Here is an 11,231-nt window from a genome sequence, read left to right on the forward strand (position 1 = left end):
CTAGTGACAAACCTCTGGCTCTCTAGTGACACACATCTGGCTCTCTAGTGGCACACCTCTGGCTCTCTAGTGACACACCTCTGGCTCTCTAGTGACACACCTCTGGCTCTCTCATGACACACCTCTGGCTCTCTAGTGACACACGTCTGGCTCTCTCATGACACACCTCTGGCTCTCTCATGACACACCTCTGGCTCTCTAGTGACACACCTCAGCTCTCTGATGACACACCTCAGCTCTCTGATGACACACCTCTGGCTCGCTAGTGACAAACCTCTGGCTATTGAGTGGGTGTTAAAACTATTATTGTGTTGTAGTATTTGTTTAGCTACATTGATATGATGTTTATATATAATTATATTTCTCCCAAAACCAGCCACCTCCGCTACCCTTGTTTATTACATTTAGTAACATTTTTAGAACTAAAGTCCAACAATAAGTCACAGAGCCCCAGTAAATAGCCCTCATCACCTGTTACCTGAAGAACCAAAAATCTGCCCTGGCATGTGTGTCCCTTATGTGATCTTGTTAAGAAGCAAAGCATAATATTTACTATAAATAGGTACAGAATATGATTATTTATAAGCACTAATAAGCTGAGATTTGTTTCAGTATCTAATACAGTTCCCAATATAAGAGACAGATTTTGGACCTTCCAGAATAAAATACCTTCTTATACAGAGGCTGCAGATTTCCCAATACTGCACAGCATACTCATCAGTGTATAGATACTCACAGCATTATACTGCACACTATACACTGATGTGGGTATACTCACAGCATTATACTGCACAGCATACTCATCCGTGTATAAATACTCATATAATTATGCTGCACAGTACACCTCTGGCTCTAACCTCTGTGACATAACACCTCTGGCTTTCTCATGACACTCCTCTGGCTCTCTAGTGACACACCTCTTGCTCTCTAGCGGCACACCTCTGGCTCTCTAGTAACACACCTCTGGCTCTCTAGTGACACATCTCTGGCTCTCTAGTGACACACCTCTGGCTCTCTAGCGGCACACCTCTGACTCTCTAGTGACACACTTCTGGCTCTCTCACAGTACACCTCTGGCTCTCTAGCGGCACACCTCTGGCTCTCTAGTGACACACCTCTAGCTTTCTAGTGACACACCTCTGGCTCTCTAGTGACACACCTCTGGCTCCCTCAAGACACACCTCTGGTTCCCTCATGACACACCCCTGGCTCTCTAATGACTCACCTCTGGCTCTCCAGTGACACACCTCTAGCTCCCTCATGACACACCCCTGGCTCTCTCATGACACACCTCTAGCTCTCTCGTGACACACCTCTGGCTCTCAAGTGACACACCTCTGGCTCTCTAGTGACACACCTCTGGCTCTTGTGACACACCTCTGGCTCTCTCATGACACACCTCTAGCTCTCTAGTGACACACCTCTGGCTCTCTCATGACACACCTCTAGCTCTCTAGTGACACACCTCTGGCTCTCTAGTGACACACCTCTAACTCTCTCACAGTTTACCTCTGGCTCTCTAGTGGCACACCTCTGGCTCTCTCATGACACACGCCTGGCTCTCTCATGACACACATCTAGCTCTCTAGTGACACACCTCTGGCTCTCAAATGACACACCTCTGGTTCTCTAGTGACACACCTCTGGTTATCTAGTGACATACATCTGGCTCTCTAGTGACACACCTTTGGCTCTCTAGTGACACACCTCTGGTTCTCTAGTGACACACCTCTGGTTCTCTAGTGACACACCTCTGACTCTCTCACAGCTCACCTCTGGCTCTCTAGTGACACACCTCTGGTTCTCTAGTGACACACCTCTGGTTCTCTAGTGACATACCTCTGGCTCTCTAGTGACACACCTTTGGCTCTATAGTGACATACCTCTGGTTCTGTAGTGACACACCTCTGGTTCTCTAGTGACATACCTCTGACTCTCTCACAGCTCACCTCTGGCTCTCTAATGACACACCTCTGGTTATCTAGTGACACACCTCTGGCTCTCTCGTGACACACCTCTGGCTCTCTTGTGACACACCTCTGGCCCTCTCATGACACACCTCTGGCTCTCTAGTGACACACCTCAGCTCTTTGATGACACACCTCTGGCTCACTAGTGATAAACCTCTGGCTCTCTAGTGACACACATCTGGCTCTCTAGTGGCACACCTCTGGCTCTCTAGTGACACACCTCTGGCTCTCTAGTGGCACACCTCTGGCTCTCTAGTGACACACCTCTGGCTCTCTCATGACACACCTCTGGCTCTCTAGTGACACACGTCTGGCTCTCTCATGACACACCTCTGGCTCTCTAGTGACACACCTCAGCTCTCTGATGACACACCTCAGCTCTCTGATGACACACCTCTGGCTCGCTAGTGACAAACCTCTGGCTATTGAGTGGGTGTTAAAACTATTATTGTGTTGTAGTATTTGTTTAGCTACATTGATATGATGTTTATATATAATTATATTTCTCCCAAAACCAGCCACCTCCGCTACCCTTGTTTATTACATTTAGTAACATTTTTAGAACTAAAGTCCAACAATAAGTCACAGAGCCCCAGTAAATAGCCCTCATCACCTGTTACCTGAAGAACCAAAAATCTGCCCTGGCATGTGTGTCCCTTATGTGATCTTGTTAAGAAGCAAAGCATAATATTTACTATAAATAGGTACAGAATATGATTATTTATAAGCACTAATAAGCTGAGATTTGTTTCAGTATCTAATACAGTTCCCAATATAAGAGACAGATTTTGGACCTTCCAGAATAAAATACCTTCTTATACAGAGGCTGCAGATTTCCCAATACTGCACAGCATACTCATCAGTGTATAGATACTCACAGCATTATACTGCACACTATACACTGATGTGGGTATACTCACAGCATTATACTGCACAGCATACTCATCCGTGTATAAATACTCATATAATTATGCTGCACAGTACACCTCTGGCTCTAACCTCTGTGACATAACACCTCTGGCTTTCTCATGACACTCCTCTGGCTCTCTAGTGACACACCTCTTGCTCTCTAGCGGCACACCTCTGGCTCTCTAGTAACACACCTCTGGCTCTCTAGTGACACATCTCTGGCTCTCTAGTGACACACCTCTGGCTCTCTAGCGGCACACCTCTGACTCTCTAGTGACACACTTCTGGCTCTCTCACAGTACACCTCTGGCTCTCTAGCGGCACACCTCTGGCTCTCTAGTGACACACCTCTAGCTTTCTAGTGACACACCTCTGGCTCTCTAGTGACACACCTCTGGCTCCCTCAAGACACACCTCTGGTTCCCTCATGACACACCCCTGGCTCTCTAATGACTCACCTCTGGCTCTCCAGTGACACACCTCTAGCTCCCTCATGACACACCACTGGCTCTCTCATGACACACCTCTAGCTCTCTCGTGACACACCTCTGGCTCTCTCGTGACACACCTCTGGCTCTCTAGTGACACACCTCTGACTCTTGTGACACACCTCTGGCTCTCTCATGACACACCTCTTGCTCTCTAGTGACACACCTCTGGCTCTCTCAAGACACACCTCTGGCTCTCTAGTGACACACCTCTGGCTCTCTAGTGACACACCTCTAACTCTCTCACAGTTTACCTCTGGCTCTCTAGTGGCACACCTCTGGCTCTCTCATGACACACGCCTGGCTCTCTCATGACACACATCTAGCTCTCTAGTGACACACCTCTGGCTCTCAAATGACACACCTCTGGTTCTCTAGTGACACACCTCTGGTTATCTAGTGACATACATCTGGCTCTCTAGTGACACACCTTTGGCTCTCTAGTGACACACCTCTGGTTCTCTAGTGACACACCTCTGGTTCTCTAGTGACACACCTCTGACTCTCTCACAGCTCACCTCTGGCTCTCTAGTGACACACCTCTGGTTCTCTAGTGACACACCTCTGGTTCTCTAGTGACATACCTCTGGCTCTCTAGTGACACACCTTTGGCTCTATAGTGACATACCTCTGGTTCTGTAGTGACACACCTCTGGTTCTCTAGTGACATACCTCTGACTCTCTCACAGCTCACCTCTGGCTCTCTAATGACACACCTCTGGTTATCTAGTGACACACCTCTGGCTCTCTCGTGACACACCTCTGGCTCTCTTGTGACACACCTCTGGCCCTCTCATGACACACCTCTGGCTCTCTAGTGACACACCTCAGCTCTTTGATGACACACCTCTGGCTCACTAGTGATAAACCTCTGGCTCTCTAGTGACACACATCTGGCTCTCTAGTGGCACACCTCTGGCTCTCTAGTGACACACCTCTGGCTCTCTAGCGGCACACCTCTGGCTCTCTAGTGACACACCTCTGGCTCTCTCATGACACACCTCTGGCTCTCTAGTGACACACGTCTGGCTCTCTCATGACACACCTCTGGCTCTCTAGTGACACACCTCAGCTCTCTGATGACACACCTCAGCTCTCTGATGACACACCTCTGGCTCGCTAGTGACAAACCTCTGGCTATTGAGTGGGTGTTAAAACTATTATTGTGTTGTAGTATTTGTTTAGCTACATTGATATGATGTTTATATATAATTATATTTCTCCCAAAACCAGCCACCTCCGCTACCCTTGTTTATTACATTTAGTAACATTTTTAGAACTAAAGTCCAACAATAAGTCACAGAGCCCCAGTAAATAGCCCTCATCACCTGTTACCTGAAGAACCAAAAATCTGCCCTGGCATGTGTGTCCCTTATGTGATCTTGTTAAGAAGCAAAGCATAATATTTACTATAAATAGGTACAGAATATGATTATTTATAAGCACTAATAAGCTGAGATTTGTTTCAGTATCTAATACAGTTCCCAATATAAGAGACAGATTTTGGACCTTCCAGAATAAAATACCTTCTTATACAGAGGCTGCAGATTTCCCAATACTGCACAGCATACTCATCAGTGTATAGATACTCACAGCATTATACTGCACACTATACACTGATGTGGGTATACTCACAGCATTATACTGCACAGCATACTCATCCGTGTATAAATACTCATATAATTATGCTGCACAGTACACCTCTGGCTCTAACCTCTGTGACATAACACCTCTGGCTTTCTCATGACACTCCTCTGGCTCTCTAGTGACACACCTCTTGCTCTCTAGCGGCACACCTCTGGCTCTCTAGTAACACACCTCTGGCTCTCTAGTGACACAACTCTGGCTCTCTAGTGACACACCTCTGGCTCTCTAGAGACACACCTCTGACTCTCTAGTGACACACCTCTGGCTCTCTCACAGTACACCTCTGGCTCTCTAGCGGCACACCTCTGGCTCTCTAGTGACACACCTCTAGCTTTCTAGTGACACACCTCTGGCTCTCTAGTGACACACCTCTGGCTCCCTCAAGACACACCTCTGGTTCCCTCATGACACACCCCTGGCTCTCTAATGACTCACCTCTGGCTCTCCAGTGACACACCTCTAGCTCCCTCATGACACACCCCTGGCTCTCTCATGACACACCTCTAGCTCTCTAGTGACACACCTCTGGCTCTCTCGTGACACACCTCTGGCTCTCTAGTGACACACCTCTGACTCTTGTGACACACCTCTGGCTCTCTCATGACACACCTCTAGCTCTCTAGTGACACACCTCTGGCTCTCTCATGACACACCTCTAGCTCTCTAGTGACACACCTCTGGCTCTCTAGTGACACACCTCTAACTCTCTCACAGTTTACCTCTGGCTCTCTAGTGGCACACCTCTGGCTCTCTCATGACACACGCCTGGCTCTCTCATGACACACATCTAGCTCTCTAGTGACACACCTCTGGCTCTCTAGTGACACACCTCTGGTTCTCTAGTGACACACCTCTGGTTATCTAGTGACATACATCTGGCTCTCTAGTGACACACCTCTGGCTCTCTAGTGACACACCTCTGGTTCTCTAGTGACACACCTCTGGTTCTCTAGTGACACACCTCTGACTCTCTCACAGCTCACCTCTGGCTCTCTAGTGACACACCTCTGGTTCTCTAGTGACACACCTCTGGTTCTCTAGTGACATACCTCTGGCTCTCTAGTGACACACCTTTGGCTCTATAGTGACATACCTCTGGTTCTGTAGTGACACACCTCTGGTTCTCTAGTGACATACCTCTGACTCTCTCACAGCTCACCTCTGGCTCTCTAATGACACACCTCTGGTTATCTAGTGACACACCTCTGGCTCTCTAGTGACACACCTCTGGCTCTCTTGTGACACACCTCTGGCCCTCTCATGACACACCTCTGGCTCTCTAGTGACACACCTCAGCTCTCTGATGACACACCTCTGGCTCACTAGTGATAAACCTCTGGCTCTCTAGTGACACACATCTGGCTCTCTAGTGGCACACCTCTGGCTCTCTAGTGACACACCTCTGGCTCTCTAGCGGCACACCTCTGGCTCTCTAGTGACACACCTCTGGCTCTCTCATGACACACCTCTGGCTCTCTAGTGACACACGTCTGGCTCTCTCATGACACACCTCTGGCTCTCTAGTGACACACCTCAGCTCTCTGATGACACACCTCAGCTCTCTGATGACACACCTCTGGCTCGCTAGTGACAAACCTCTGGCTATTGAGTGGGTGTTAAAACTATTATTGTGTTGTAGTATTTGTTTAGCTACATTGATATGATGTTTATATATAATTATATTTCTCCCAAAACCAGCCACCTCCGCTACCCTTGTTTATTACATTTAGTAACATTTTTAGAACTAAAGTCCAACAATAAGTCACAGAGCCCCAGTAAATAGCCCTCATCACCTGTTACCTGAAGAACCAAAAATCTGCCCTGGCATGTGTGTCCCTTATGTGATCTTGTTAAGAAGCAAAGCATAATATTTACTATAAATAGGTACAGAATATGATTATTTATAAGCACTAATAAGCTGAGATTTGTTTCAGTATCTAATACAGTTCCCAATATAAGAGACAGATTTTGGACCTTCCAGAATAAAATACCTTCTTATACAGAGGCTGCAGATTTCCCAATACTGCACAGCATACTCATCAGTGTATAGATACTCACAGCATTATACTGCACACTATACACTGATGTGGGTATACTCACAGCATTATACTGCACAGCATACTCATCCGTGTATAAATACTCATATAATTATGCTGCACAGTACACCTCTGGCTCTAACCTCTGTGACATAACACCTCTGGCTTTCTCATGACACTCCTCTGGCTCTCTAGTGACACACCTCTTGCTCTCTAGCGGCACACCTCTGGCTCTCTAGTAACACACCTCTGGCTCTCTAGTGACACATCTCTGGCTCTCTAGTGACACACCTCTGGCTCTCTAGCGGCACACCTCTGACTCTCTAGTGACACACTTCTGGCTCTCTCACAGTACACCTCTGGCTCTCTAGCGGCACACCTCTGGCTCTCTAGTGACACACCTCTAGCTTTCTAGTGACACACCTCTGGCTCTCTAGTGACACACCTCTGGCTCCCTCAAGACACACCTCTGGTTCCCTCATGACACACCCCTGGCTCTCTAATGACTCACCTCTGGCTCTCCAGTGACACACCTCTAGCTCCCTCATGACACACCCCTGGCTCTCTCATGACACACCTCTAGCTCTCTCGTGACACACCTCTGGCTCTCTCGTGACACACCTCTGGCTCTCTAGTGACACACCTCTGACTCTTGTGACACACCTCTGGCTCTCTCATGACACACCTCTAGCTCTCTAGTGACACACCTCTGGCTCTCTCATGACACACCTCTAGCTCTCTAGTGACACACCTCTGGCTCTCTAGTGACACACCTCTAACTCTCTCACAGTTTACCTCTGGCTCTCTAGTGGCACACCTCTGGCTCTCTCATGACACACGCCTGGCTCTCTCATGACACACATCTAGCTCTCTAGTGACACACCTCTGGCTCTCAAATGACACACCTCTGGTTCTCTAGTGACACACCTCTGGTTATCTAGTGACATACATCTGGCTCTCTAGTGACACACCTTTGGCTCTCTAGTGACACACCTCTGGTTATCTAGTGACACACCTCTGGTTCTCTAGTGACACACCTCTGACTCTCTCACAGCTCACCTCTGGCTCTCTAGTGACACACCTCTGGTTCTCTAGTGACACACCTCTGGTTCTCTAGTGACATACCTCTGGCTCTCTAGTGACACACCTTTGGCTCTATAGTGACATACCTCTGGTTCTGTAGTGACACACCTCTGGTTCTGTAGTGACATACCTCTGACTCTCTCACAGCTCACCTCTGGCTCTCTAATGACACACCTCTGGTTATCTAGTGACACACCTCTGGCTCTCTCGTGACACACCTCTGGCTCTCTTGTGACACACCTCTGGCCCTCTCATGACACACCTCTGGCTCTCTAGTGACACACCTCAGCTCTTTGATGACACACCTCTGGCTCACTAGTGATAAACCTCTGGCTCTCTAGTGACACACATCTGGCTCTCTAGTGGCACACCTCTGGCTCTCTAGTGACACACCTCTGGCTCTCTAGCGGCACACCTCTGGCTCTCTAGTGACACACCTCTGGCTCTCTCATGACACACCTCTGGCTCTCTAGTGACACACGTCTGGCTCTCTCATGACACACCTCTGGCTCTCTAGTGACACACCTCAGCTCTCTGATGACACACCTCAGCTCTCTGATGACACACCTCTGGCTCGCTAGTGACAAACCTCTGGCTATTGAGTGGGTGTTAAAACTATTATTGTGTTGTAGTATTTGTTTAGCTACATTGATATGATGTTTATATATAATTATATTTCTCCCAAAACCAGCCACCTCCGCTACCCTTGTTTATTACATTTAGTAACATTTTTAGAACTAAAGTCCAACAATAAGTCACAGAGCCCCAGTAAATAGCCCTCATCACCTGTTACCTGAAGAACCAAAAATCTGCCCTGGCATGTGTGTCCCTTATGTGATCTTGTTAAGAAACAAAGCATATTATTTACTATAAATAGGTACAGAATATGATTATTTATAAGCACTAATAAGCTGAGATTTGTTTCAGTATCTAATACAGTTCCCAATATAAGAGACAGATTTTGGACCTTCCAGAATAAAATATATTCTTATACAGAGGCTGCAGATTTCCCAATGCACAGGGATGTGATAAATACTATATTATTATATAATAATATTAATGGGGAGTCATTTAACAGTGATGCTAAATATAAAATGTAAAGAATGGAGCATATTGTCAGCTTTGAAGGTATTTGCCCTAAGTTATTCAAATATAGCTGTATATACACAAATTGTTTAAAAAACCCATAAGAAAATAAATATTTAACCATGTTGAAAATTGAAGTAAAGCAAAATATTTCAGTTTTATATAGGTTAGTTGATTAATAAAATATGTAGAAGAATAGAGGTAGTCGGTAAAAAAAAAAAATGAAAGCATTTGTTGTCGAAATTAAAAATCAAGAAAAAAAAATGTTGACGTCCCTGGGTGGGCTTGAACCACCAACCTTTCGGTTAACAGCCGAACGCGCTAACCGATTGCGCCACAGAGACGAGTTGGGAATTTTGCTGACTATTATTATTATGAACATAGTTATAGACATATAGTTTTATAAATACACAAATACATATGTGTATGTGTGTGAGTATATACATATATATATATATTTATATATCTATGTTCACACAAATATTTATAGTTGTATTTACACAAATTGCTTAAAAATTAATAAAATTAATATTTTTCGTTTTTTAAATATTTAACCATGTTGACATTGAAGTAAAGCTAAATATTTTCATTGTATATAGGTTAGTTAGAATAGTGTTCTAATAGTGTATTGTAGGGAAAAAATAAAAACAACACAAAATGTAAAGCATATTGTGTAGCAAATAAAAATACTAACGTCCCTGGGTGGGCTTGAACCACCAACCTTTCGGTTAACAGCCGAACGCGCTAACCGATTGCGCCACAGAGACGAGCTGTAAGGAATGTGGACTATTAGTTATATCAATGTATAAAGCAAGGATGTTACATGTTGAGTGAATCTGTTTAGTTTTCTGCTAATAATCAGATAATATAACAACGTGTCTAACTAGTAAGTATGAGAGGTGAATTGTTACAATGTATCACATCTGATGCAGCAGCTCAGGGTGACAAATACACAAATACACACTATATCATTACACACAATGACTGGGGGTTACTGATCACGAGTAACTTAACATGTTATGAAAAGAGAAACAAAACCACATAATTATTCTCGTTCTATGTCATCCAATAACTCCTGTGCTGTCATTCACAAATAACTAAAAAAGGCTGTTGGAAATACAGTTAAAACAAGAGCCGAAATAGCTCAGTTGGGAGAGCGTTAGACTGAAGATCTAAAGGTCCCTGGTTCGATCCCGGGTTTCGGCAGAAGTTTTCTTCTTGCCCTGCAGTTTGTTAGAAATGAAACAACTGCTGCAGTCTGCTGTCATTACCTTTTCTGTGACATAAGATTTAATATATTAATACGTTTTGGGAATTGCATTGAGAAAAACACAATTTGATCTTCAGTAGTATGAATTTTCTCAATTAATAGACAAATGTGTGTGTGTGCATATGTGTAACTATATGTGCATTGTGTGTACTCATGTGTATATATGTATACATATGTTTTTGCTTGTGTATGTTCATATGTGCATGTTTAAGTGTCTATATATGTGTAGATGTGTTTGTGCATACATGTATATGTCCAAGTCTATGTCTGTGTTTATTTGTGTTTGTGTGTTTGTGTGTGTGTGTGTGTGTATATATATGTGCATATGTTTGTTTATGGGTGTATATGTGCATATGCTTATGTGTATGCTTTTGTATACATCTGCATAAGTTAATGTGTGTGTGTGTGTGTATATATGTGCGTGTGTATATATGTGCATATGTTTATTTGTGTATATGTGCATATGTTTATGCGTGTGCATGTGTATATATGTGCATATGTTAATGTGTATATATGTGCATATGTTTATGTGCGTGCATGTGTATATGTGCATATGTTTATGTGTGTATATGTGCATATGTTTATGTGTGTGCATGTGTATATGTGCATATGTTTATGTGTGTATATGTGCATATGTTTATGAGTGTATATGTGCATATGTTTATATGTATATATGTGCATTTGTTTATGTGTGTATATGTGCATATGTTTATGTGTATATATGTGCATATGTTTATGTGTG

General features: G+C 44.7%; 3 non-coding genes across 3 annotated transcripts; 1 reads left to right on the plus strand and 2 right to left on the minus strand.

Annotated features, from left to right (window-relative positions):
• Positions 1-9,489: 9,489 nt before the first annotated feature.
• Positions 9,490-9,563, minus strand: TRNAN-GUU (transfer RNA asparagine (anticodon GUU)). The gene has a single exon. It is a non-coding gene; the product is annotated as a tRNA-Asn (tRNA).
• A 349-nt stretch (positions 9,564-9,912) lies between these two features.
• On the minus strand, positions 9,913-9,986 carry TRNAN-GUU (transfer RNA asparagine (anticodon GUU)). Its single transcript has one exon. It is a non-coding gene; the product is annotated as a tRNA-Asn (tRNA).
• Positions 9,987-10,352: 366 nt separating this feature from the next.
• Positions 10,353-10,425, plus strand: TRNAF-GAA (transfer RNA phenylalanine (anticodon GAA)). The gene has a single exon. It is a non-coding gene; the product is annotated as a tRNA-Phe (tRNA).
• The last annotated feature ends 806 nt before the right edge of the window (positions 10,426-11,231 follow it).

This window comes from Bombina bombina, chromosome 7 (assembly GCF_027579735.1).
Source record: "Bombina bombina isolate aBomBom1 chromosome 7, aBomBom1.pri, whole genome shotgun sequence".
In the NCBI taxonomy this organism is placed as follows: Eukaryota; Metazoa; Chordata; class Amphibia; order Anura; family Bombinatoridae; genus Bombina; species Bombina bombina.